We start from the raw sequence: 27,647 nt of genomic DNA, 5'->3' as shown, positions 1-27,647 counted from the left end.
CATAAGCAGCTTCACTTGTACCATCATTCTCAAGGATGGCTTTGTTTCTCATATGTCTTGAAGAGAAACATAGCAGTATACTCGCATTCCAATAGAGAGCGTGGGAGGAATGTATGAAGACTCCAACTGCCTGATCGATCTCTCAAGGTTCTCTGACTTCTCTCAGGGAAAATAACTTAAAAGTGCTCTTCACAATTGAGAAATCAGTAAGGGTGAAATCATTTTAGACATTTTTCTTAAGGAGAACAGAAAGTATGATATTATTCATGTAATGATTAGTAGATTCAAAAGAGGAAGTATTATGTGGATACCATTTGAGGAAGAGTATAAGAGACAGTTTACACCAATTGGCTTGGAGTGCAGAATAAAGACACAGTTTTGCCGCTACAAACGATGAACACCTGTAGTGTACAAGAGGAGTGAATTTTATAGGAAAATTAACAAGGCTCAACCCAACTTTGATTTGATTTGAATCGTGTCGACTCACATATTGACATGACGAGGATGGGTACGAGGGATGAAGGAAAGTGCTTTTACTCTTTCCTGCTCCATCACCATGCGAATAATAGAAAATACCTCCATTTGCATTTATTCCTTGTGCTCGTACCTGTGAACATAATTGATACCTCTACTTGGAAGCTTTTTTTTCTTCTTACCTTATCTAAATCATCAGTGCATATATAGTCTTGCCATGATGTGTACATGACCTTCGCTTCCTCCAACAGCATGAACAGCCACAAAAATAGTAGATAAAACTCGAATCACCAAAGGAAAGCCTAGGGGAGCAGTCGTAGTTACATTGCCTTCTCTATTACAACAACTCGGAGTGGTAGAGATGCATTCATTTTGATCTTCAGGTGTAACTATTTGGCAGTGTCTCATCATCAACACTACATCTTCAATCACACGACACTTCTCAGAAAGATCACTTCTCTATGAGGGTTTAGTCTTCAGTGCATTAAGAACCAATGTACCAATAGTTTCAGTCCATTCGATAGTCAATCCTTCAACTTCACCAAAATATATCCTCCTCTCGATCTATGAGGAAAGAAGAAGAATCCATGAGATTAATATAGCAGTAAAAGTACAAATTTATATCAAGATGAGGTGCTAAGATCTTACAACAAATTTGTTTATGTAGACTGTCATGAAAGTTGATCCTACTCTTAGAACCTTGGCATCGGAAAACATCACCTGCAAATAATAATGACAATATAAAGATCAACTTCTCATTCCCAACCCAAAATGCCAATGAAAACAATCAAGTATGATCACTGTTTTTTTATCTATGGTAACAAATTAATCGTAAAATGATCAGTGGCTATCTCTTGAGCTGCAAGAAGTTATATATCTTATGTATAATCATAATATATTTGTGATGTTACTACTAATTAATTTTATAATATAGAAAATTCCTTTTTCCAATATATATTGGTTGATATATTTTTTTTCAGATTTTTTATATCTACTATACATTTCTCATTTTTGAAAGTCCTATATCTTATGGAATATTTAGGTATAAGAGTATCATAACATATGATATCCTTATTATATATTTTATTTCTCAATTTATAAGAGTATCAAAACATTTGATATCCTTATAATATTTGGGTATAAGAGTATAAATAAATAAATATTAGGATCAAAATCCATCTTCATCGCTTATTCTTTAGAAAAATAAAATACCGTAAGTGAAAAAAATAAATAAAATTACCTCCTTGTTCTTCAGCAAAGCCCAAAGATAAACATTTTCTGCAGATTGCTCAGCATGCTTGCTAGCTCTTTTTCTTTCATTACAATATGCAGCAACTTCAGATACCACTTCAGATGTAGGAACTTCATCACTTATTCTTTAGAAAAATAAAATACCGTAAGTGAAAAAAATAAATAAAATTACCTCCTTGTTCTTCAGCAAAGCCCAAAGATAAACATTTTCTGCAGATTGCTCAGCATGCTTGCTAGCTCTTTTTCTTTCATTACAATATGCAGCAACTTCAGATACCACTTCAGATGTAGGAACTCCACATCTCACAGCTGCAGACAACAATGCTTCTCTGCCTTCCTCAGATTCTGCAGCCTCCTTATCAAAATAAAGACCAGTAAAACATCTATTGCCAATCCCATCACCTGCATCAGATGCACTACTACTCTGCCTTTTCTCCACATAAATTGTAAGCATAAAATCTGTAATCATGCTATATATAATGCGGAAAAACTTTTATGACAAGATTGAAATCAAATAAATTGGATCTAACAATATTACGATGCATACCTTTCTTGTTGTTTAGAAGAATAAACTTTATTTGATCTACAAGCGCTCCATTTTCGGATCTGAAATATCAATCTACAAGGATCTACAAGGAGAACTAGATCCTTCTCCTCTCTTCCTATCTTTTTACAGAACCAATGGATTAGGGGAGAGAAGAGGGAGATTGAGAGAAAAAAAAAACTTTAATCTCTCAATTGCTAAGATGCTACTCAGATGCAACCTTAGCCCCTAGAGGTCCTGTCTATTTATAGACGAGAGTAGAGGGTCTAGGATAAGTTATTAGGAGAGTTCCTCCCATCAGTGTTATCTCCTAAGGAATTCTATTTTAGCATGGACATATTTTCTATTGGCCAATAACCATAATCAGAATCCAATCATATCTATAATATATCTTACTTAATTAAATTAAGTCACATAATCTAATATTCTCCCACTTGGCCTATTAATTAGTAAGATACAAAAGGATTTAAAATAAAAAATAAATAAATTTATTTAGAAATAATTTGGCTCGATTAGATTTTGAAATTTTAGAAAAACTATATACACGCGTATGAATTTTTAGAAAATAGGCCAATAAGTGTGATAATAATAATAATACTACATTAAGTCTGACTAAGAATATGAGTCATAGCAGTTGTATGCCATCAGTGTCACACTTCCTTCTATGTACCACAATACTGTTAGCCTTTCCTAATGCAGTCCAAAATGACCCATATAATTTGTCTTGTCAAAACAATCCTATCATCACATTCAACCATAATATGTATATACATAATTATGAACAGGATAGCAGAAACAAATAACTTTAAGTACGTAAGCAAGAATGTCAATTATAGTATCCACTCAAACATCCATCTCCATGTCCTTTATGGGTTGCTCATAAACCCAATCATAAGAACATATTCTTTTAAAATATTTTAGACTGTAAGTCCTAAGTGAATGGATCGGCAATCAGTACAGTAGAACTCAAGTAATTAATTGACATTAGATGTTTTTGGACTCATCTTCTCTAACCATCTAAGTACTTTATACCATAATGCATATAGATACAATAGTACTTGTCATTCTTAGAGAAGAAAACTACTACAATGTCATAAAATATCTTCAATGACATGGTAATTAAGTTTGACTATACCAAGTCCTAAAATAAAAAATTTACAGTAAAAAATTTGATTAGTGGCCTCAAAGCATGTCCCAAAATCAACTTCTATTATTAATAATAATAAATTACCCCTCTAATTTACATAGATATTAACCATAAGGTGGACTTCCTATTAACGATGCAATTTATATAATCAGCATTTGAAAAATACCATTATTTCAAGCTGATATAATTTCATATATGTGAGCATATAATCCTTTGTCCCTTCGGGTTATCTTATTACTTTTTCTGTAGTCCTTTAATGTTTATACTTCTGGGTAACTCCAATATATACCCAACATTTTAATTGTAAAAACTGACATCCTTTCTAACGCAGGCTTGAGCATAGACTTTCAACTGCGCATATACAAAGAATATCTTATTTATCTGATTCTTTTCAAGTCATTTTAAAATATTTACTATTGACTAAAACTTTGCTTTTATGATTAACTTAACAAAGCTGTATATTAAAATATTTTCAAGACTCGATTGATATATCCTTTATAAGATAATCTTCATAATCATTAAGGTCTATCCTTGAATTACTCAATGTTAATAATATAAGATGTCTTATTCATATCAACCATCTTAAAATTCTTAGTGACAAATTTCTTGATTTAGTATAATAAATCAAGATCACTATTAGTAAGGTAAAATATTATCCATATATAAGACCAATATAATAAACTTTCTTCCATTGATATAAATACTGATTAATAGTATTTATCTTAAATCTGAAATAATGATATCAAGAACCTTTATATATCATTATCTTGAAGCTCGTTTAAGGTCATAAATGGATTCCTGAATTTGCATACCAAACTTTATATTTCTTTCATTTTCTTTATAAATCATTTAGATTAACCTATATAAAGCTAGATCTTTTAAAAATATTTTCATATCATTATGATATAACTCAAACTCATAAATGATGATTCTTAACAAGTTCATTAAAAATCTTGTTATGGTCGATACATTCTTTATGAGTAAAACTTTTAACCACAAGTCTCACCATTATATCATTTGACATTATCCTTTGAGTCACATTTATATAATAGACTCTTTTATAATTATTGGACAATTCGATAAATTTATCAGACACCATTCTAGTTATTAATTTTAACTTTTTTTTATTACATCATATTACTTTTCAAAATCATTACTTTTTATGACCCGTGACAAAAATAAGGGATCCATTCTGATTCTTATATCATAATATAATTCTTGTAGATATACAACATAATAACCATAAATGAAATGATTCCTTCCCCTTTGAGATATTCTCAAAGTTATCAATTATGGTTGTTCTACAAGACCATTAATAATGATATCAATATATAATGTGAGAGTTTAGTAATGTTATTTTGTTGTTCACTTTTATCAAAGCATTTAATGATTTGAGTAACAACAATCTCTCGAATAATAAAGGAGTATTAACTTGTATCTCCTTTATATCAAAATTAAATTTCAAAATTTTCACTCCCACTGATTTGCTATTTTATAGGAATCTTATGTTACCTGATTTAATTGTCCTCGTATAATGATTAGAGCAATAAAATATGTACCCCTTTAAACTTTTCTGAATAGATAATAAAATATTTAAAATAATTATTAAATCTAATTTTCTTTTATGTGAGTTGAAGATCCTTATCTCCATACGATAATTTTAAATATATAAATATCTTAACTTAGGTTTCCTATTATTTTATATCTTAAAAGAAGTCATGTAATTTATTTACTAGGAACACCATTCAAGATATATATAGTTGTCTTTGGAGCTTTTTCTCACATTGATTTGGGTACAAAAGAATAACTTATCACTACTCTTAATCATATCTATAAGGTACGATGATATCGTTCAGGAATCATATTCTAATGTACCACATCTGGTAAATCAAATACCTTATTTTTTAAGAATCTAGCAAAAGAATTATAATTGGTTTCATCATAAATACCATAAAATTTATCACCCTTGTCAGATATGATGATCTTGACTCTTTTATCTAATTGTCTATCAACTTTATTTATATACACTTCAAGAGTGTAAACGGACATAGACTTTACATGAATTAGATATATATAATCATATCTCAACAGATTATTTATATGGTGATTAAATGTCTCTCTTTAATGAGACAAAAGCATATAGTGATCAACATAACCTCAAGAAGTTTATAAAACTATATTTCACTTCAATATTTAATTATAGAATCATTGTAAACTTATGATTCATATTAATTCTGTATAGATTATTATACAAAATTCAAAGGTTAATTTTATTGAATCACAGTAAATTTACAACCACTAAAAGGAAAGTAATAATATAACAATTCTAGGTAAGGAACTCAAATTCCCAGAATTATAAGAACAAAACATGGATTCTTAAGATTTATCAAATTGAATAATCTTTATCTTTAGATATAAGCGATAAATACAAACTAACATCGCATTCACTTTAAGATGATTCCCTACATTGAAAAATATCTCATTCTCTTTTGGTTTTATCCCTCTTCATTTTTCTTTTTATTTTAATAAATATCTATTATTGGTAACATATGATATGATGAAGCATCAAATTAATCCATCAATAATATCTATAATATTTGATTTAAACCATATAAAGGTTATATTTATATATTTTTCATTTCGAATCAAATCTTATAATATATTTCTTCTTCACATAACTTTATTTGCTACAAAAGTAACACTTTTTGTGAAGATATTCTTTCATGAGTTTATATAGTAATTATAAACTCAGGTGACTTACGCTTCACTCTTATTTTGGTATTACATACTCCTTGTGTAGTACTCAAAATATTATGAGTCTTAAGCTTATAGATTTATCATTTATTTTGATAATATAATTTTGAATTCCTCAAATACTATCATAATAAGGTGTCAATTAATGACTTATCAAAAAATTTAAATTGATCCTTAAATATTCTCATGCGCTAGTTGTAAACTACACTGAAGTCTAAGTATCATAAAATTGAGTCTTTCATACATTTCTTGATCATTCACCTCAATTATTTATTTCATAGAACTTTCAGTAATTTATGTTCTATTCAATTAATCTGATCAAGATCTCTCTCACTCAATACAACTTACATATGCTCAAGTCATTTATTTCAGAAAGTATAGAGACATTTACAAAAACACAATAAAGGAAGTGCCACAGTAATAATATAACATTAATGCTTTTAGTTTCCAAAATATGATGAACTATTGATATCATCTATATTTCCAAAATATTTTATAAATTATCGGTCCAAGTCACTTAGGTGGTTACAGGACCAATACAAAAATATAAAATACAATCTAAAATATCTTATAAATGATAAGACCTTTATTGTAATTTATATCACAAAAGTCTATCATCCCAGGCCACTTTGGCAACACTAAGTCAGATAAAACTTAAGGAGATGAATTACAAATAATACTTGTCAAAATTTTTAATTTATGCTAAGCAGTTCAATAATAAAATAACAACCATAATAATTATTAAATATTAATACTAAGTAGTTCAATAATAAAATAATAACCATAATAATTATTGAACATTAAACAACAAAAGAAAACTCATATGATAATCATGATAACATATAAATCATGCCTTCATATAAAAGGTAAATATTATTTCATAATTTCAAATATATACATATGAATAACTAAAGAATATCCAAGAACAATAATTGGATATTATTTATCACATGTATAATCAATAATTCATATGAGAAAAGTATAAAGTAAACCGTAATTTATAGTTTTTTAATCAAAATTAAATCCAATCAAATAAAAATTATAATCATGATTAAATTTAATCATAATTATAATAAATAATATTTATCAATTTTATAATTGAGAATATAAACCAAATTTCTCAATTTCATAATGATAAAACTGTAAATAATTGATAGGATATAAATCGAAAATATACGATTTATGAAGGGCAGAACTATAATTTAGCAAATATGTTGACTGAACATAAACTGGAATTATGAAATTTACAAAGTGTAGAATTGTAATTTTGTAAAACCTTTGCCTCAAGGTCAAAATTGTAATTATGCCAAAATCCTAATCTACCTTAGCGCCTGCGTGTGTGGCGCTGCCGTTGTTCGCACGCGACCGCTACGGCACTGCGTGCGGTGTTGCCGCTGCTCCCGTACGGTCGCTACGGTGCTTCGTGCGACACTCATGGTTGGTCGTGGCTATTGCCAGCGCGTAGTCGCTACGGCGGTACCTGCCCGCGTGCGGCCGCTGCCACCACAGGGGCTACATCTGCCCACGAGCAGCCGCTGTGGCGGTTCCTACCTGCGCTTGGCCGTCGCCTTAGTGCGGTCGCTGCCGCTGCCCTTTGTCCACGGGGGCAGCGGCTGTCACCATTTGCGGCCAGTGACCTTCCGCGGGCACCGCATTAACAGGCGGTGCAGGATGCCTGTGGTGCCGCCACTGCTCGCAAGCGGACTGCTGCCTGCGCACGACCGTGATGCACGGCTACGGGGTGGTACACGACCCTTCATCGACAACGATCAATAGAGATGATCATCTCAATAACATCGATGATAGTAAACTGTAAATTCATTGATCAAACATAAAATTATACATTGCTCATAAATAGTAATAGAGGAAATCATATAGAAAAAATAGATCAATAATATCCAACGAATCATTTAGGCATCATAAACAAAAATAATATATCTAATATATTTGATCTTAAATACTTGGCTCTAATACCAATTGTAAGCATAAAATCTGTAATCATTCTATCTGTAATGCGAAAAAACTTTTATGCTAAGATTGAAATTAAATAAATTGGATCTAACAATATTACGATGCGTACCTTTCTTGTTGTTCAGAAGAATAAACCTTATCTGATCTACAAGCGCTTCATTTTCGGATCTGAAATATCAATCTGCAATGATCTACAAGGAGAACTAGATCTTTCTCCTCTCTTCCTATCTTTTCACAAGACCACCTAGATAGATGGATTAGGGGAGGGAAGAGTGAGTTTGAGAGAAAAAAAACTTTAATCTCTCAATTGCTAAGATGCTACTCAAATGCACCCTTAGCCCCCAGAGGTCCTGTCTGTTTATAGGCGAGAGCAGAGGGTCTAGGATAAGTTATTAGGAAAGTTCCTCCCATCAAGGTTATCTCCTAAGGAATCCTACTTTGACATGGACTTCTTTTCTATTGGCTAATAATCATAATTAAAATCCAATCATATCTACTTTAACTACAGTCAATGTTCTATATACAATAATGTCAGCATACCTTTTCCATGGAGAAGTGAAATGTGTGTAGAGTGGGATTGACAGTCCATAATGAGCTCACTCATCTTCTCTGCCTCTCAAATCTCCTATGCAAAAATAGACTGCTAATTGCATTGTCCTTGCTGAACGTGCCAAAAGAATTTGAAGCAACACAAGATCATACTTCAGTTTCTCTCTCATCTTGGGTAGTGCGAGCTGAAGTTTGCCAGATGACGAAGCAAGCAACGCGAGTCCACGTTTCCTACAAAATTCTTATTACTCTTTGAGCTTCATCGATATAGACACAGCATGCCAACGAAGTAGTGCACAGCCTGGGAAGCTCAGCAACTGATTCATTTGCCAGCAACATCAAACTCCTCAACAAGACAACTTGACTCCTTCCTCACACCAAGGAAGCTGTCATTTGGATTCCCACTCTCATCCAACAAGAAGACAAACGTAGGAGTCTCAATCCAAAATGCTCCATTTCTTAATCTGATCTCCCTCATCTTCTTGGTGATCGCATGCAGGCTTCTAAGAGAATCAACAACATTCTTTAACTCAAACTGCCCATGCATTTTAGATACCATTTTCCCTAAAACATCAACCTCAAATCCTCCGTCAATGATGTCCTGCACATCATCGTATGATAGCTTGCAGATTGAATGAATCACAGATCGATCGATCCTCCGCACGGTGATGTTTCCGGTGTCATCAATGTCCAAACGGACTATTTATATGGTGATAAAATGTCTCTCTTTAATGAGACAAAAGCATATAGTGATAAACATAACCTTAAGAAGTTTATAAAACTATATTTCACTTCGATATTTAATTATAGAATCATTGTAAACTTATGATTCTTATTAATTCTGTATAGACTATTATATAGAATTCAAAGGTTAATTTTATTAAATCACAGTAAATTTACAACCATCAAATGGTAAATAATATTATAAAAATTCTAGTAAAAGAACTCAAATTTCTAGAATTATAAGAGCATAACATGGATTCTCAAGATTTATCAAATTGAATCATCTTTATCTTTAGATATAAGCGATAAATAAAAACTAACATCACATTCACTTTAAGATGATTCCCTACATTGATAAATATCTCATTCTCTTTTGTTTTTATCCCTCTTCATTTTTCTTTTTATTTTAATGAATATCTGTTATTGGTAACATATGATGAAGTATCAAATTAATCCATCAATAATATCTATAATTTTTGATTTGAAACATATAAAGATTATATTTATACCTATTTCATTTCAAATCAAATCTTATAGTATATTTCTTCTTCACATAACTTTATTTGCTATAAAAGTAAAACTTTTTGTGAAGATATTCTTTCATGAGTTTATATAGTAATTATAAACTTAGGTGACTTACGCTTCACCCTTGTTTTGGTATTACATACTCCCTGAATAGTAATCAAAATATTATGAGTCTTAAGCTTATAGCTTTATCATTTATTTTTAGGATATAATCTTGAATTCCTCAAATACTATCATAATAAGGTGTCAACTAATGACTTATCAAAAAATTTAAATTAATCTTTAGATATTCGCATGTGCTAGTTGTAAACTATACTGATGTCTAAATATCATAAAATTGAGTCTTTCATACCTTTCTTGATCCGTCACCTAAATTATTTATTTCACAGAACTTTCAATAATTTATGTTATATTCAATTAATCTGATCAAGGTCTCACTCACTCAATACAACTTATATATGCTCAAGCCATTTATTTCAGAAAGTATAGGGACATTTACAAAAACATAATAAAGGAAGTGCCATAGTAATAATATAATATAAATGCTTTGAGTTCTCAAAATATGATGAACTATTGATATCATCTATATTTCCAAAATATTTTATAAATTATCGGTCCAGGTCACTTTAGTGGTTACAGGACCAATACAAAAATATAAAATACAATCTAAAATGTCCTATAAATGATAAGACTTAAAGAGATGAATTACAAATAATATTCGTCAAATTTCTTTCATTTAAGCTAAGCAGGTCAATAATAAAATAGCAACCATAATAATTATTGAATATTAATTCTAAGTAGTTCAATAATAAAATAATAACCATAATAATTATTAAATATTAATCAGCAAAAGAAAACTCATATGATAATAATGATAACATATAAATAATGCCTTCATGTGAAAGGTGAACATTATTTCATAATTTCAAATATATACATGTGAATAACTAAAGAATATCCGAGAACAATAATTGGATTTTATTTATCACATGCATAATCAATAATTCATATGAAAAAACTAGAAAATAAATCATAATTTATAATTTTTTAATCAAAATTAAATCCAATCAAATAAAAAAATATAATCATGATTAAATTTAATCATAATTATAATAAATCACTTTTATCACTTTTATAATTGAGAATATAAACCAAAATTCTCAATTTCATAATGATAAAACTGTAAATATTTGATAGGATATAAATCGGAAATATTCGATTTATAAACTATAAAACTATAATTTAGCAAAAATTAGACCAGAGGGCAAAACTATAAATATATTGATAGAACATAAACTGGAATTACGAAATTTGCAAAAGGCAGAACTATAATTTTGCAAAACCCTAGCCTCGAGGTCAAAATCGTAATTTTGCCAAAAACCCTAATCTGCCTTGCCGCTTGCGCGTCCGGCGCTGCCGTTGCTCGCGGGCGGCCGTTGCTACCGCTGCTCGCTCGCGACCGCTAAGGCCCTGTGTGCAGCGCTGCCACTGCTTACGCGCAGCCGCTACGGCACTGCATGCGCCGCTGAGGCTATGGCGGTAACTGCCCGCGTGCGGCCGTTACCGTCGCGGGGGCTGCCTCTGCCCACGAGCGGCCGCTGCGGCGGTTCCTGCCTGCGGGTGGCCGCCTCATTGGGGCGGCCGCTACCGCTACCCTCTGTCCACGAGGGCAACTACTACCGCCATCTACGGCTACCACCCTTCTGAGGGCACCGCGTTCACAAGCGGTGCGAGATGCCCATGGTGCTACCACCGCAAGCAAGCAGACTGCTGCCTGTGCACGATCGTGATGCACGGCTACGAGGTGGTACACGACCCTTCGTCGACAACAATCAACAGAGATGATCATCTCTATAACATCGATGATAGTAAAGTGTAAATTCATCGATCAAACATAAAATTATATATTACTCATAATTAGTAATAAAGCAAATCATGTAGAAAAAATAGATCAATAATATCCGACGAATCATTCAGGCATCGTAAACAAAAATAATAGATCTAATATATTTGATCCCAAGTACTTGGCTCTAATACCAATTGTAAACATAAAATCTTTAATCATGCTATCTGTAATGCCAAGAAACTTTTAAGCTAAGATTGAAATCAAATAAATTATATTTAACAATATTACGATGCTTACCTTTAATGTTGTTCGAAAGAATAAACCTTATCTGATCTACAAGAGCTCCATTTTCGGATCTGAAATATCAATCTGCAATGATCTACAAGGAGAACTAAATCCTTCTCCTCTCTTCTTATATTTTCATAGGACCACCTAGATTGATGGATTAGGAGAGGGAAGAGTGAGACTGAGAGAAAAAAAACTTTAATCTCTCAATTGCTAAGATGCTACTCAGATGCACCCTTAGCCCCTAGAGGTCCTATTTGTTTACAGGCGAGAGCAGAGGGTCTAGGATAAGTTATTAGGAGAGTTCCTCCCATCAAGGTTATCTCCTAAGGAATCCTATTTTAACATGGACTTTTTTTTCTATTGGCCAATAACCATAATCAGAATACAATCATATCTATAATATATCTTAATTAAATAGAACCATATAATCTAACATAAACCTCTTCAGGTTCAACCAATGCTGCCAATGTTCTATATACAATAATGTCAGTATACCTTCTCAATGGAGAAGTGAAATGTGTGCAGAGTGGGATTGACAGTCCATAATGAGCTCACTCATCTTCTCTGCCTCCCAAATCTCCTGTGCAAAAATAGACTGCTAATTGCATTGTCCTTGCAGCATGTGCCAAAAGAATTTGAAGCAACACAGGATCATACTTCAGTTTCTCTCTCAACTTGGGTAGTGCGAGCTAAAGTTTGCCGAATGACGAAGCATCCAACGTGAGTCCACGTTTCCTACAAAATTCTTGAAACTCTTTGAGCTTCATCGACATAGGCACAGCATGCCTGCGAAGTAGGGCACAGCTTGGGAAGCTCAGCAACTGATTCATTTGCCAGCAGCATCAAACTCCTCAACAAGACAACTTGACTCCTTCCTCACACCAAGGAATCTATCATTTGGATTCCCACTCTCATCCAACAAGAAGACAAGCTTAGGAGTCTCAATCCAAAATGCTCCATTTCTTAATCTGATCTCCCTCATCTTCTTGGTGATCGCATGAAGGCTTCTAAGAACATTCTTTGACTCAAACTGCCCATGCATTTTAGGTACCATTTTCCCTGAAACATCAACCTCAAATCCTCCGTCAATGATGTCCTACACATCATCGTATGATAGCTTGCAGCATGAATGGATCACAGAACGGTCGATCCACCGCACGGTGATGTTTCCTTTGTCATCAATGTCCCAACAGATTATTTATATGGTGATAAAATATCTCTCTTTAATTAGACAAAAGCATATAGTGATAAACATAACCTCAAAAAGTTTATAAAACTATATTTCACTTCGATATTTAATTGAAGAATCATTGTAAACTTATGATTCATATTAATTCTGTATAGACTATTATACAGAATTAAATGGTTAATTTTATTGAATCACAGTAAATTTACAACCATCAAATGGGAAATAATATTATAACAATTCTAGGTAAAGAACTCAAATTTCCAGAATTATAAGAGCATAACATGGATTCTCAAGATTTATCAAATTGAATCATCTTTATCTTTAGATATAAGCGATAAATACAAACTAACATCGCATTCACTTTAAGATGTTTCCCTACATTGATAAATATCTCATTCTCTTTTGGTTTTATCCCTCTTCATTTTTCTTTTTATTTTAATGAATATCCATTATTGGTACCATATGACGAAGTATCAAATTAATCCATCAATAATATCTATAATATTTGATTTGAACCATATAAAGGTTATATTTATACCTTTTTCATTTCAAATCAAATCTTATAGTATATTTCTTCTTCACATAACTTTATTTGCTATAAAAGTAACACTTTTTGTGAAGATATTCTTTCATGAGTTTATATAGCAATTATAAACTCAGGTGACTTACGCTTCACTCTTGTTTTGGTATTACATACTCCTTGAGTAGTACTCAAAATATTATGAGTCTTAAGCTTATAGCTTTATCATTTATTTTGAGGATATAATCTTGAATTTCTCAAATTCTATCATAATAAGGTGTCAACAAATTACTTATCAAAAAATTTAAATTAATCCTTAGATATTCTCATGTGCTAGTTGTAAACTATACTGATGTCTAAGTATCATAAAATTAAGTCTTTCATACCTTTCTTGATCCGTCACCTAAATTTTTTATTTCTAAGATCTTTCAGTAATTTATGTTCTATTCAATTAATATGATAAAGGTCTCACTCACTCAATACAACTTACATATGCTCAAGCCATTTATTTCAGAAAGTATAGGGACATTTACAAAAACATAATAAAGGAAGTGCCATAGTAATAATATAATATTAATGCTTTGAGTTCTAAAAATATGATGAACTATTGATATCAACTATATTTCCAAAATATTTTATAAATGATCGGTCTAGGTCACTTTAGTGGTTACAAGACCAATACAAAAATATAAAATATAATCTAAAATGTCCTATAAATGATAAGACCTTTATTGTAATTCATATCACAAAAGTGTATAATCCCATGCTACTTTGGTAACTACATGTCAGATAAAACTTAAGGAGATGAATTACAAATAATATTCGTCAAATTTTTTTAATTTAAGCTAAGCAGGTCAATAATAAAATAGCAACCATAATAATTATTGAATATTAATTCTAAGTAGTTCAATAATAAAATAATAACCATAATAATTATTAAATATTAATCAGCAAAAGAAAACTCCTATGATAATAATGATAACATATAAATCATGCCTTCATGTGAAAGGTGAATATTATTTCATAATTTCAAATATATACATGTGAATAACTAAAGAATATCCGAGAACAATAATTGGATTTTATTTATCACATACATAATAAATAATTCATATGAAAAAATTAGAAATAAATCATAATTTATAATTTTTTAATCAAAATTAAATCCAATCAAATAAAAAAATATAATCATGATTAAATTAAATCATAATTATAATAAATCACTTTTATCAATTATATAATTGAGAATATAAACCAAATTTCTCAATTTCGTAATGATAAAACTGTAAATATTTGATATGATATAAATCGGAAATATGCGATTTATAAACTACAAAACTATAATTTAGCAAAAATTAGACCGGAGGGCAAAACTATAAATATATTTATAGAACATAAACTGGAATTACGAAATTTGCAAAGGGCAGAACTATAATTTTGCAAAACCCTAGCCTCGAGGTCAAAATCATAATTTTGCCAAAAACCCTAATCTGCCTTGCCGCCTGCCCGTGCGGCGCTGCCGTTGCTCGCGGGCTGTCGTTGCTACCGCTGCTCGTGCGGGACCGCTACGGCGCTGTGTGCAGCGCTGCCGCTGCTTGCGCGCAGCCGCTACGGCACTGCATGTGCTGCTGAGGCTATGGCGGTAACTGCCCGCGTACGGCCGTTATCGTCGCGGGGGCTGCCTCTGCCCACGACCGGCCGCTCCGGCGGTTCCTGCCTGCGGTTGGCCGCCAAATTGGGGCGGCCGCTACCGCTACCCTCTGTCCACGGGGGCAACTACTACCGCCATCTGCGACCACCGCACTTCTGCGGGCACCACGTTCACAAGCGGTGCGAGATGCCCAAGGTGCCACCACCGCTAGCAAGCGGACCACTACTTGTGCACGACCGTGATGCACGGCTAAGGGGTGGTACATGACCCTTCGTCGACTACAATCAACAGGGATGATCATCTCAATAACATCGATGATAGTAAAGTGTAAATTCATCGATCAAACATAAAATTATACATTACTCATAATTAGTAATAGAGCAAATCATATAGAAAAAATAGATCAATAATATCCGAAGAATCATTCAGGCATCGTAAACAAAAATAATAGATCTAATATATTTGATCCCAAGTACGTGGCTCTAATACCAATTGTAAACATAAAATCTTTAATCATGCTATCTGTAATGCCAAAAAACTTTTATGCTAAGATTGAAATCAAATAAATTAGATTTAACAATATTACGATGCTTACCTTTCATGTTGTTCGAAAGAATAAACATTATCTGATTTACAAGCGCTCCATTTTCGGATCTGAAATATCAATCTGCAATGATCTACAAGGAGAACTAAATCCTTCTCCTCTCTTCTTATCTTTTCACAGGACCACCTAGATTAATGGATTAGGAGAGGGAAGAGTGAGACTGAGAGAAAAAAAACTTTAATATCTCAATTGCTAAGATGCTACTCAGATGCACCCTTAGCCCCTAGAGGTCCTATCTGTTTACAAGCGAGAGTAGAGGGTCTAGGATAAGTTATTAGGAGAGTTCCTTCCATCAGGGTTATCTCCTAAGTAATCCTATTTTAACATGGACTTTTTTTTCTATTGGCCAATAACCATAATCAGAATACAATCATATCTATAATATATCTTAATTATATAGAACCATATAATCTAACATAAACATCTTCAGGTTCAACCACTGCAGCCAATGTTCTATATACAATAATGTCAGTATACCTTCTCAACGGTGAAGTGAAATGTGTGTAGAGTGGGATTGACAGTCCATAATGAGCTCACTCATCTTCTCTGCCTCTCAAATCTCCTGTGTAAAAATAGACTGCTAATTGCATTGTCCTTGCAGCACGTGCCAAAAGAATTTGAAGCAACACAGGATCATACTTTAGTTTCTCTCTCAACTTGGGTAGTGCGAGCTAAAGTTTACAGCATGACGAAGCATCCAACGCGAGTCCACGTTTCCTACAAAATTCTTGAAACTCTTTGAGCTTCATCGACATAGGCACAGCATGCCTGCGAAGTAGGGCACAGCTTGGGAAGCTCAGCAACTGATTCATTTGCCAGCAGCATCAAACTCCTCAACAAGACAACTTGACTCCTTCCTCACACCAAGGAAGCTATCATTTGGATTCCCACTCTCATCCAACAAGAAGACAAGCTTAGGAGTCTCAATCCAAAATGCTCCATTTCTTAATCTGATCTCCCTCATCTTCTTGGTGATCGCATGAAGGCTTCTAAGAGAATCAACAACATTCTTTAACTCAAACTGCCCATGCATTTTAGGTACCATTTTCCCTGAAACATCAACCTCAAATCCTCCGTCAATGATGTCCTGCACATCATCATATGATAGCTTGCAGCATGAATGGATCACATATCGGTCGATCCACCGCACGGTGATGTTTCCTTTGTCATCAATGTCCCAACAGATTATTTATATGGTGATAAAATATCCCTCTTTAATTAGACAAAAGCATATAGTGATAAACATAACCTCAAGAAGTTTATAAAACTATATTTCACTTCGATATTTAATTGTAGAATCATTGTAAACTTATTATTCATATTAATTCTGTATAGACTATTATACAGAATTAAATAGTTAATTTTATTGAATCACAGTAAATTTACAACCATCAAATGGGAAATAATATTATAACAATTTTAGGTAAAGAACTCAAATTTCCAGAATTATAAGAGCATAACATGGATTCTCAAGATTTATCAAATTGAATCATCTTTATCTTTAGATATAAGCGATAAATACAAACTAACATCGCATTCACTTTAAGATGATTCCCTACATTGATAAATATCTCATTCTCTTTTGGTTTTATCCCTCTTCATTTTTTTTTTATTTTAATGAATATCCACTATTGGTAACATATGACAAAGTATCAAATTAATCCATCAATAATATCTATAATATTTGATTTGAACCATATAAAGGTTATATTTATACCTTTTTCATTTCAAATCAAATCTTATAATATATTTCTTCTTCACATAACTTTATTTGCTATAAAAGTAACACTTTTTGTGAAGATATTCTTTCATGAGTTTATATAGTAATTATAAACTCAGGTGACTTACGCTTTACGCTTCACTATTGTTTTGGTATTACATACTCCCTGAGTAGTACTCAAAATATTATGAGTCTTAAGCTTATAGCTTTATCATTTATTTTAATGATATAATCTTGAATGCCTCAAATAGTATCATAATAAGGTGTCAACTAATGACTTATCAGAAAATTTAAATTAATCCGTAGATATTCTCATATGCTAGTTGTAAACTATACTGATGTCTAAGTATCATAAAATTGAGTCTTTCATACCTTTCTTGATCCGTCACCTAAATTATTTATTTCATAGAACGTTCTGTAATTTATGTTCTATTCAATTAATATGATCAAGGTCTCACTCACTCTATACAACTTACATATGCTCAAGCCATTTATTTCAGAAAGTATAGGGACATTTACAAAAACATAATAAAGGAAGTGCCATAGTAATAATATAATATTAATGCTTTGAGTTCTCAAAATATGATGAACTATTGATATCATCTATATTTCCAAAATATTTTATAAATTATCGGTCCAAGTCACTTTAGTGGTTACAGGACCAATACAAAAATATAAAATACAATCTAAAATGTCCTATAAATGATAAGACCTTTATTGTAATTCATATCACAAAAGTGTATGATTCCCATGCTACTTTGGTAACTACAAGTCAGAAAAAACTTAAGGAGATGAATTACAAATAATATTCGTCAAAATTATTTAATTTAAGCTAAGCAGGTCAATAATAAAATAGCAACCATAATAATTATTAAATATTAATTCTAAGTAGTTCAATAATAAAATAATAACCATAATAATTATTAAATATTAATCAGCAAAAGAAAACTCATATGATAAAAATGATAACATATAAATCATGCCTTCATGTGAAAGGTGAACATTATTTCATAATTTCAAATATATACATGTGAATAACTAAAGAGTATCCGAGAACAATAATTGTATTTTATTTATCACATGCAAAATCAATAATTCATATGAAAAAACTAGAAAATAAATCATAATTTATAATTTTTTAATCAAAATTAAATCTAATCAAATAAAAAAATATAATCATGATTAAATTAAATCATAATTATAATAAAACACTTTTATCAATTTTATAATTGAGAATATAAACCAAATTTCTCAATTTCATAATGATAAAACTGTAAATATTTGATAGGATATAAATCGGAAATATGCGATTTATAAACTGCAAAACTATAATTTAACAAAAATTAGACCAGATGGCAAAACTATAAATATATTGATAGAACATAAACTGGAATTACAAAATTTGCAAAGGGCAGAACTATAATTTTGCAAAACCCTAGCCTCGAGGTCAAAATCATAATTTTGCCAAAAACCCTAATCTGCCTTTCCGCCTGCGCGTGCGGCGTTGCCGTTGCTCGCGGGTGGCCGTTGCTACCGCTGCTCGCGCGCGACTGCTACGGCGCTGTGTGCAGCACTACCGCTGCTTGCGCGCAGCCGCTACGGCACTACATGCGCCGCTGAGGCTATGGCGGTAACTGCTCGCGTGCGGCCGTTACCGTCGCGGGGGCTGCCTCTGCCCACGAGCGGCCGCTACGGAGGTTCCTGCCTGCGATTGGCCGCCGCATTGGGGCGGCCGCTACCGCTACCCTCTTTCCACGGGGGCAACTACTACCGCCATCTGCGATCACCGCCCTTCTGCGGGCACCGCGTTCACAAGTGGTGCGAGATGCCCATGGTGCCACCACCGCTTGCAAACGGACCGCTGCCTGTGCACGACCGTGATGCACGGCTACGGGGTGGTACACGAACCTTCGTCGACTACAATCAACAGAGATGATCATCTTAATAACATCGATGATAGTAAAGTGTAAATTCATCGATCAAACATAAAATTATACATTACTCATAATTAGTAATAGATCAAATCATATAGAAAAAATAGATCAATAATATCCGACGAATCATTCAGGCATCGTAAACAAAAATAATAGATCTAATATATTTGATCCCAAGTACTTGGCTCTAATACCAATTGTAAACATAAAATCTTTAATCATGCTATCTGTAATGACAAAAAACTTTTATGCTAAGATTGAAATCAAATAAATTAGATTTAACAATATTACGATGCTTACCTTTCATGTTGTTCGAAAGAATAAACCTTATCTGATCTACAAGCGCTCCATTTTCGGATCTGAAATATCAATCTGCAATGATCTACAATGAGAACTAAATCCTTCTCCTCTCTTCTTATCTTTTCACACGACCACCTAGATTGATGGATTAGGAGAGGGAAGAGTGAGACTGAGAGAAAAAAAACTTTAATCTCTCAATTGCTAAGATGCTACTCAGATGCACCCTTAGCCCCTAGAGGTCCTATTTGTTTACAGGCGAGAGCAGAGGGTCTAGGATAAGTTATTAGGAGAGTTCCTCCCATCAGGGTTATCTCCTAAGGAATCCTATTTTAACATGGACTTTTTTTTTCTATTGGCCAATAACCATAATCAGAATACAATCATATCTATAATATATCTTAATTAAATAGAACCATATAATCTAACATAAACCTCTTCAGGTTCAACCACTGCGGCCAATGTTCTATATGCAATAATGTCAGTATACCTTCTCAATGGTGAACTGAAATGCGTGTAGAGTGGGATTGACAGTCCATAATGAGCTCACTCATCTTCTCTGCCTCTCAAATCTCCTGTGCAAAAATAGACTGCTAATTGCAGTGTCCTTGCAGCACGTGCCAAAAGAATTTGAAGCAACACAGGATCATACTTTAGTTTCTCTCTCAACTTGGGTAGTGCGAGCTAAAGTTTGCAGGATGACCAAGCATCCAACGTGAGTCCACGTTTCCTACAAAATTCTTGAAACTCTTTGAGCTTCATCGACATAGGCACAGCATGCCTGCGAAGTAGGGCACAGCTTGGGAAGCTCAGCAGCTGATTCATTTGCCAGCATCAAACTCCTCAACAAGACAACTTGACTCCTTCCTCACACCAAGGAAGCTGTCATTTGGATTCCCACTCTCATCCAACAAGAAGACAAGCTTAGGAGTCTCAATCCAAAATGCTCCATTTCTTAATCTGATCTCCCTCATCTTCTTGGTGATCGCATGAAGGCTTCTAAGAGAATCAACAACATTCTTTAACTCAAACTGCCCATGCATTTTAGGTACCATTTTCCCTGAAACATCAACCTCAAATCCTCCGGCAATGATGTCCTGCACATCATCGTATGATAGCTTGCAGCATGAATGGATCACAGATCGGTCGATCCACCGCACGGTGATGTTTCCTTTGTCATCAATGTCCCAACAGATTATTTATATGGTGATAAAATATCTCTCTTTAATTAGACAGAAGCATATAGTGATAAACATAACCTTAAGAAGTTTATAAAACTATATTTCACTTCCATATTTAATTGTAGAATCATTGTAAACTTATGATTCATATTAATTCTGTATAGACTATTATACAGAATTAAATAGTTAATTTTATTGAATCACAGTAAATTTACAACCATCAAATGGGAAATAATATTATAACAATTCTAAGTAAAGAACTCAAATTTCCAGAATTATAAGAGCATAACATGGATTCTCAAGATTTATCAAATTGAATCATCTTTATCTTTAGATATAAGCGATAAATACAAACTAACATCGCATTCACTTTAAGATGATTCCCTACATTGATAAATATCTCATTCTCTTTTGGTTTTATCCCTCTTCATTTTTCTTTTTATTTTAATGAATATCCATTATTGGTAACATATGACAAAGTATCAAATTAATCCATCAATAATATCTATAATATTTTATTTGAACCATATAAAGGTTATATTTATACCTTTTTCATTTCAAATCAAATCTTATAGTATATTTCTTCTTCACATAACTTTATTTGCTATAAAAGTAACACTTTTTGTGAAGATATTCTTTCATGAGTTTATATAGTAATTATAAACTCAGGTGACTTACGCTTCACTCTTGTTTTGGTATTACATACTCCCTGAGTAGTACTCAAAATATTATGAGTCTTTAGCTTTTAGCTTTATCATTTATTTTGAGGATATAATCTTGAATTCCTCAAATACTATCATAATAAGGTGTCAACTAATGATTTATCAAAAAATTTAAATTATTCCTTCGATATTCTCATGTGCTAGTTATAAACTATACTGAATTCTAAGTCTCATAAAATTAAGTCTTTCATACCTTTCTTGATTCGTCACCTCAATTATTTATTTCGCAGAACTTTCAGTAATTTATGTTCTATTCAATTAATCTGATCAAGGTCTCACTCACTCAATACAACTTACATATGCTCCAGCCATTTATTTCAGAAAGTATAGGGACATTTACAAAAACATAATAAAGGATGTGCCATAGTAATAATATAATATTAATGCTTTGAGTTTTCAAAATATGATGAACTATTAATATCATCTATATTTCCAAAATATTTTATAAATTATCGGTCCAGATCACTTTGGTGGTTGCAGAACCAATACAAAAATATAAAATACAATCTAAAATGTTTTATAAATGATAAGACCTTTATTATAATTCATATCACAAAAGTCTATAATCCCAAGCCACTTTGGCAGCTACAAGTCAGATAAAACTTAAGGAGATGAATTACAAAAAATATTAATCAAATTTCTTTAATTTATGCTAAGCAGTTCAATAATAAAATAACAACTATAATAATTATTGAATATTAATACTAAGTAGTTCAATAATAAAATAATAACCATAATAATTATTGAATATTAATTAACAAAAGAAAAATCATATGATAATCATGATAATATATAAATCATGCCTTCATGTGAAAGGTAAACATTATTTTATAATTTCAAATATATACATGTGAATAACTAAAGAATATCCGAGAACAATAATTGGATTTTATTTATCACATGCATAATCAATAATTCATATGAGAAAACTATAAAATAAATCATAATTTATAATTTTTTAATCAAAATTAAATATAATCAAATAACAAAATATAATAATGATTAAATTCAATCATAATTATAATAAATCACTTTTATCAATTTTATAATTGAGAATATAAACCAAATTTCTCAATTTCATAATGATAAAACTATAAATATTTGATAGGATATAAATCGAAAATATACGATTTATAAAGGGCAGAACTATAATTTAGCAAAAATTAGACCCGAGGGCAAAACTGTAAATATATTGATAGAACATAAATTAGAATTACGAAATTTGCAAAGGGCCGAACTGTAATTTTGCAAAACCCTAGCCTCGAGGTCAAAACCCTAATTATGCCAAAAACCCTAATCTGCCTTGTCGCCTGCGCTTGCGGCGTTGCCGTTGCTACCGCTGCTCGCGTGCGACCGCTACGGCACAATCGCTGCTTATGCACAGCCACTACGACACTACATGCATCGCTGCCGTTGTGGCGGTACTTGCCTGCGTGCGGCCGCTGCCGCTGCGGGGGTTACCTCTACCCACGAGCGATCGCTACGGCGGTTCTTGCCCACGGTTAGCCGTCGCCTTGGGGCGGCTGCTACCGCTACCCTCTGTCCACGAGGGCAGCTACTACCACCATCTGCGGCCACTGCCATTCCGCAGGCACCGCATTCACAAGCGGTGCGGGATGCTCGTGGTGCCGCCACCACTCACAAGCGGACCGCTGCTTGCGTACGATCGTGATGCACGACTATGGGGTGGTACACGGCCCTTCGTCGATAATAATCAATAGAGATGATCGTCTCAATAACATCGATGATAGTAAACAGTAAATTAATCGATCAAACATAAAATTATACATTACTCATAATTAGTAATAGAGCAAATCATATAGAAAAAATAGATCAATAATATCCGACGAATCATTCAGGCATCGTAAACAAAAATAATAGATCTCATATATTTGATTTCAAGCACTTGGCTCTGATACCAATTGTAAGCATAAAATCTGTAATCATGCTATCTGTAATGCCAAAAAACTTTTATGCTAAGATTGAAATCAAATAAATTGGATCTAACAATATTACGATGCGTACCTTTCTTATTGTTCAGAAGAATAAACCTTATCTGATCTACAAGCGCTCCATTTTCGGATCTAAAATATCAATTTGCAATGATCTACAAGGAGAATTAAATCCTTCTCCTCTCTTCCTATCTTTTCACAGGACCACCTAGATTGATGGATTAGAGGAGGGAAGAGTGAGATTGAGAGAAAAAAAAACTTTAATCTCTCAATTGCTAAGATGCTACTCAGATGCACCCTTAGCTACTAGAGGTCCTATCTTTTTATAGGCGAGAGCAGAGGGTCAAGGTTATCTCCTAAGGAATCCTACTTTAACATAGACTTCTTTTCTATTGGCTAATAACTATAATCAGAATCCAATCATATATATAATATATCTTACTTAAATAGGATCACATAATCGAACATAAACCTGTTCACCTTCAACCACTGTAGCCAATGTTCTATGTACAATAATGTCAGCATAGCTTCTCAATGGAGAAGTGAAATGTGTGTAGAGTGGGATTGACGGTCCATAATGAGCTCACTCATCTTCTCTGCTTCTCAAATCTCCTGTGCAAAAATAGACTGTTAATTGCATTGTCCTTGCAGCACGTGCCAAAAGAATTTGAAGGAACACAGGATCATTCTTCAGTTTCTCTCTCATCTTGGGTAGTGCGAGATGAAGTTTGCCGGATGACGAAGCATCAAACTCGAGTCCACGTTCCTACAAAATTCTTGGAACTCTTTGAGTTTCATCAACATAGGCTCAGCATGCCTGCGAAGTAGGGCACAGCCTGGGAAGCTCTGCAAATGATTCATTTGCCAGCAGCATCAACTCCTCAACAAGACAACTTGACTCCTTCCTCACACCAAGGAAGCTGTCATTTGGATTCCCACTCTCATCCAACAAGAAGACAAGCTTAGGAGTCTCAATCCAAAATGCCCATGCATTTTAGGTACCGTTTTCCCTAAAACATCAACCTCAAATCCTCCATCAATGATGTCCTGCACATCATCGTATGATAGCTTGCAGATGAATGGATCACAGATCGGCCGATCCACCGCACGGTGATGTTTCCGGTGTCATCAATGTCCCAAGTGATGGAGAAGGAAAGCCTATCCTCACCTGGTACAAAGGAACACGCTTCCTCAGAAAGCTCTGGAGGCAACATTGGCAGCTTGTGCTGCGGTGTGTACACATTGGTGGATCGAATTCGGGCTTCTCTATCTAATGCTGTGTCTGGAAGTACAAACCTTGAAACATCAGCGATGTGGACACCGATTTGGAATACTTTTTCGGATACCTTTTCGATAGATAATGCATCATCGAGGTCGGTAGCAGATGCAGGATCGATTGTGAAGGTGCAAGTGTTTCTAAGGTCCTTTCTGGTCTCATATTCCTCCGTAGGGATCTTCCATGGTGCTTCTGGAAGACAAGACAAAGACTCCGGAGAGAAGTCTGCAGCTCCGATTGCTTGCTCAAACAATACAGCACTTATCTGTGGCTCAATTTCCTCAGCTCGTCCCAACATACGGATAACATGTGCTTTGGGGTAGACCCTTCCTTCCACTCCTCTATTGGAGCAGCTACCAATTCCCTTTCGATTGATACATCGCCATTGATGAGCCTTTCCTTTGCACAACCTGGAAGACTTTCCACAGTGATTACCATCATTTGTAATTTGGAATTTGTAGGTATCAGTTGTATGTAATCCAACTCTCTTCCATATTTTCTCCTTCAGGAAACCATGGATTCGTAGCAAGAAGTCCAATCACTGCTTCACGACGAGGAGAGCTTCTGATGATAGACAAGACACTCCCAGTTGGTCGCTTCGATGGATTGCAACTCAACCTAGCACGTATTCGCCCCAAAGCTCTTGCAGCTTCTCCCTGCTCGGAGTCCCTGTTCTTAGTTGAATCGGTTGATGCCTTGAAGATCAGAGCATCATTCGATCCTCTCAACTTGGTCCAGTACACAACAGGATCCAACATCACAGCAACCACATCACCTTCTATCTACACATAATTACGTAAAGGAATCATCACACTGCGCAAATGTGATCCGCAAAGACATACCGAATGAACATACCGCTCTGTTTTGTGCATCAGCTCCACTAATGAGAACGTCCACCGGGAGACCGTTGACGGTACAGAAGGCCTGCAGCAGCCAAGAAACAAACACCCAATAAGAATAATGCAAGAACAGTCAAGAACAAGCTTTGTTACTGACCTCTTTCCGGTCATATGCGTTCACGCGAAATGTTACTTTAAAGGCACGACCTTTCTGCAAGATCAAAGACTCGATCAGTATGGTTTCCACCGTAAGAGTTCATCTCCTATTGTAGCAGACAACAGGTTTACGTCGATCGCCTCTTTGACTGCCTGCTCTGGCCAATGAAGAGCAAAGTTCATCTGCGAATTGCGTGGAGGAGCTGCCACAGCAACAGGAACAGAGGAAGTCGGCAAAGGGTGGTTATTCGGGATCCCTGCAGAACATCAGACAAAAGAAAAAGAACAGATTTTTTGGTCAAATCTTGAAGGAGAGCAGATGGAACGAAGAGGATGGAGGCGCTAAGGCCAACCTGGTAGGAAGGCCATGGTGTCGCCTGCGCCGCTGCTACGTCGGCCTCTTGGCAGCTTCATCGAGATAATTAATTCAGATCATTGACTGAACGTCGTTAATTAATTCATATTTTATTTTGCTTATATAAATTAAAATAAAAACTTCGAGAAGAGGACTCGATCTTTTTCTTTATCTGAATATAAATAAATAAATAAATAAATAAATAAATAAAATAATTCAGTAATTTTAGGAACTAGAAAGTTTTGGAAGAACCCTGAAAAATCGTAAGACAATTATCACTAGTGAAACATTTTTTATTATTTATATTAAGAGTTTCATATACCATGAATACACATAATTCAGTATGCTTGACTTAGCCAACCAATCTGTGAATTTGGCATACGTTGAACCACACACTGAACCGACTCCAACTAAGCCCAATTGTTATTAAACCAGGCTAAATCGATTCTAATTAGGTTCAATTTCTCCTTGAACCAGACTCAACAAGTCAGAATCGATCTGTAAACCGATATGATATCGGATTGAAACCACCAAAATGAGTTTGAACCGACCAGAAGTAGATCGAATCAGGACTGAACCGAGCTTAATAAGCCTAAACCGACATAATTATGCTTACCTCGACTTAGGTTGGCCGTTGGTCATTGCCAATCCACCCACGCTGAGACCCGAATTGGGTTCAACCACTGGGATACCTAGGAATTGAACCAGCCCAAGCCTTGATCCGATCCGAGTTGTGTCAGTTCCAACACTACCCAATCTAATTTTTATTTTTTATAAATTTTAGAGTTCATCTAAATAATTGAATAAAATAGATAAAATTGAAAATAATAAAATATAATAATTTTGTGATATTATCTTAACAAATCAAATTGATAAGATTAATTATTTAACATCATATTATAATTCAAATTTTTATTTTACATCGGTTAGAAAGAGAATTTCTACAATTATTTATGCCAAGAGTCGATTACATATTTTCATGAATAAAGGTGAATTAAGATTTGAATATGATATAATATGCATAAAAATATATTCATATAATTAATCTTAATAATATAACATATTATCATTTAAAATATGAAATAATTAAATAGCTTACTTAGAATTGAAAACCTCCTCAAATCTTTCCCTACGATCGAACTCTTTCTTTAGTTTAGATGGGGAACCTATTTAGAATAC

The 27,647-nt window shown here is 33.6% G+C and overlaps 1 pseudogene; it reads right to left on the bottom strand.

The window, feature by feature from the left end:
• Window positions 1-669: 669 nt before the first annotated feature.
• On the bottom strand, window positions 670-26,482 carry LOC135673939 (DIS3-like exonuclease 2; annotated as a pseudogene).
• Between the last annotated feature and the right edge of the window lie 1,165 nt (window positions 26,483-27,647).

Source organism: Musa acuminata, chromosome BXJ1-5 (assembly GCF_036884655.1).
Source record: "Musa acuminata AAA Group cultivar baxijiao chromosome BXJ1-5, Cavendish_Baxijiao_AAA, whole genome shotgun sequence".
Lineage (NCBI taxonomy): Eukaryota > Viridiplantae > Streptophyta > Magnoliopsida > Zingiberales > Musaceae > Musa > Musa acuminata.
Note: the sequence above shows the minus strand (reverse complement) of the source record. Positions and strands in the feature narration are given on the sequence as shown.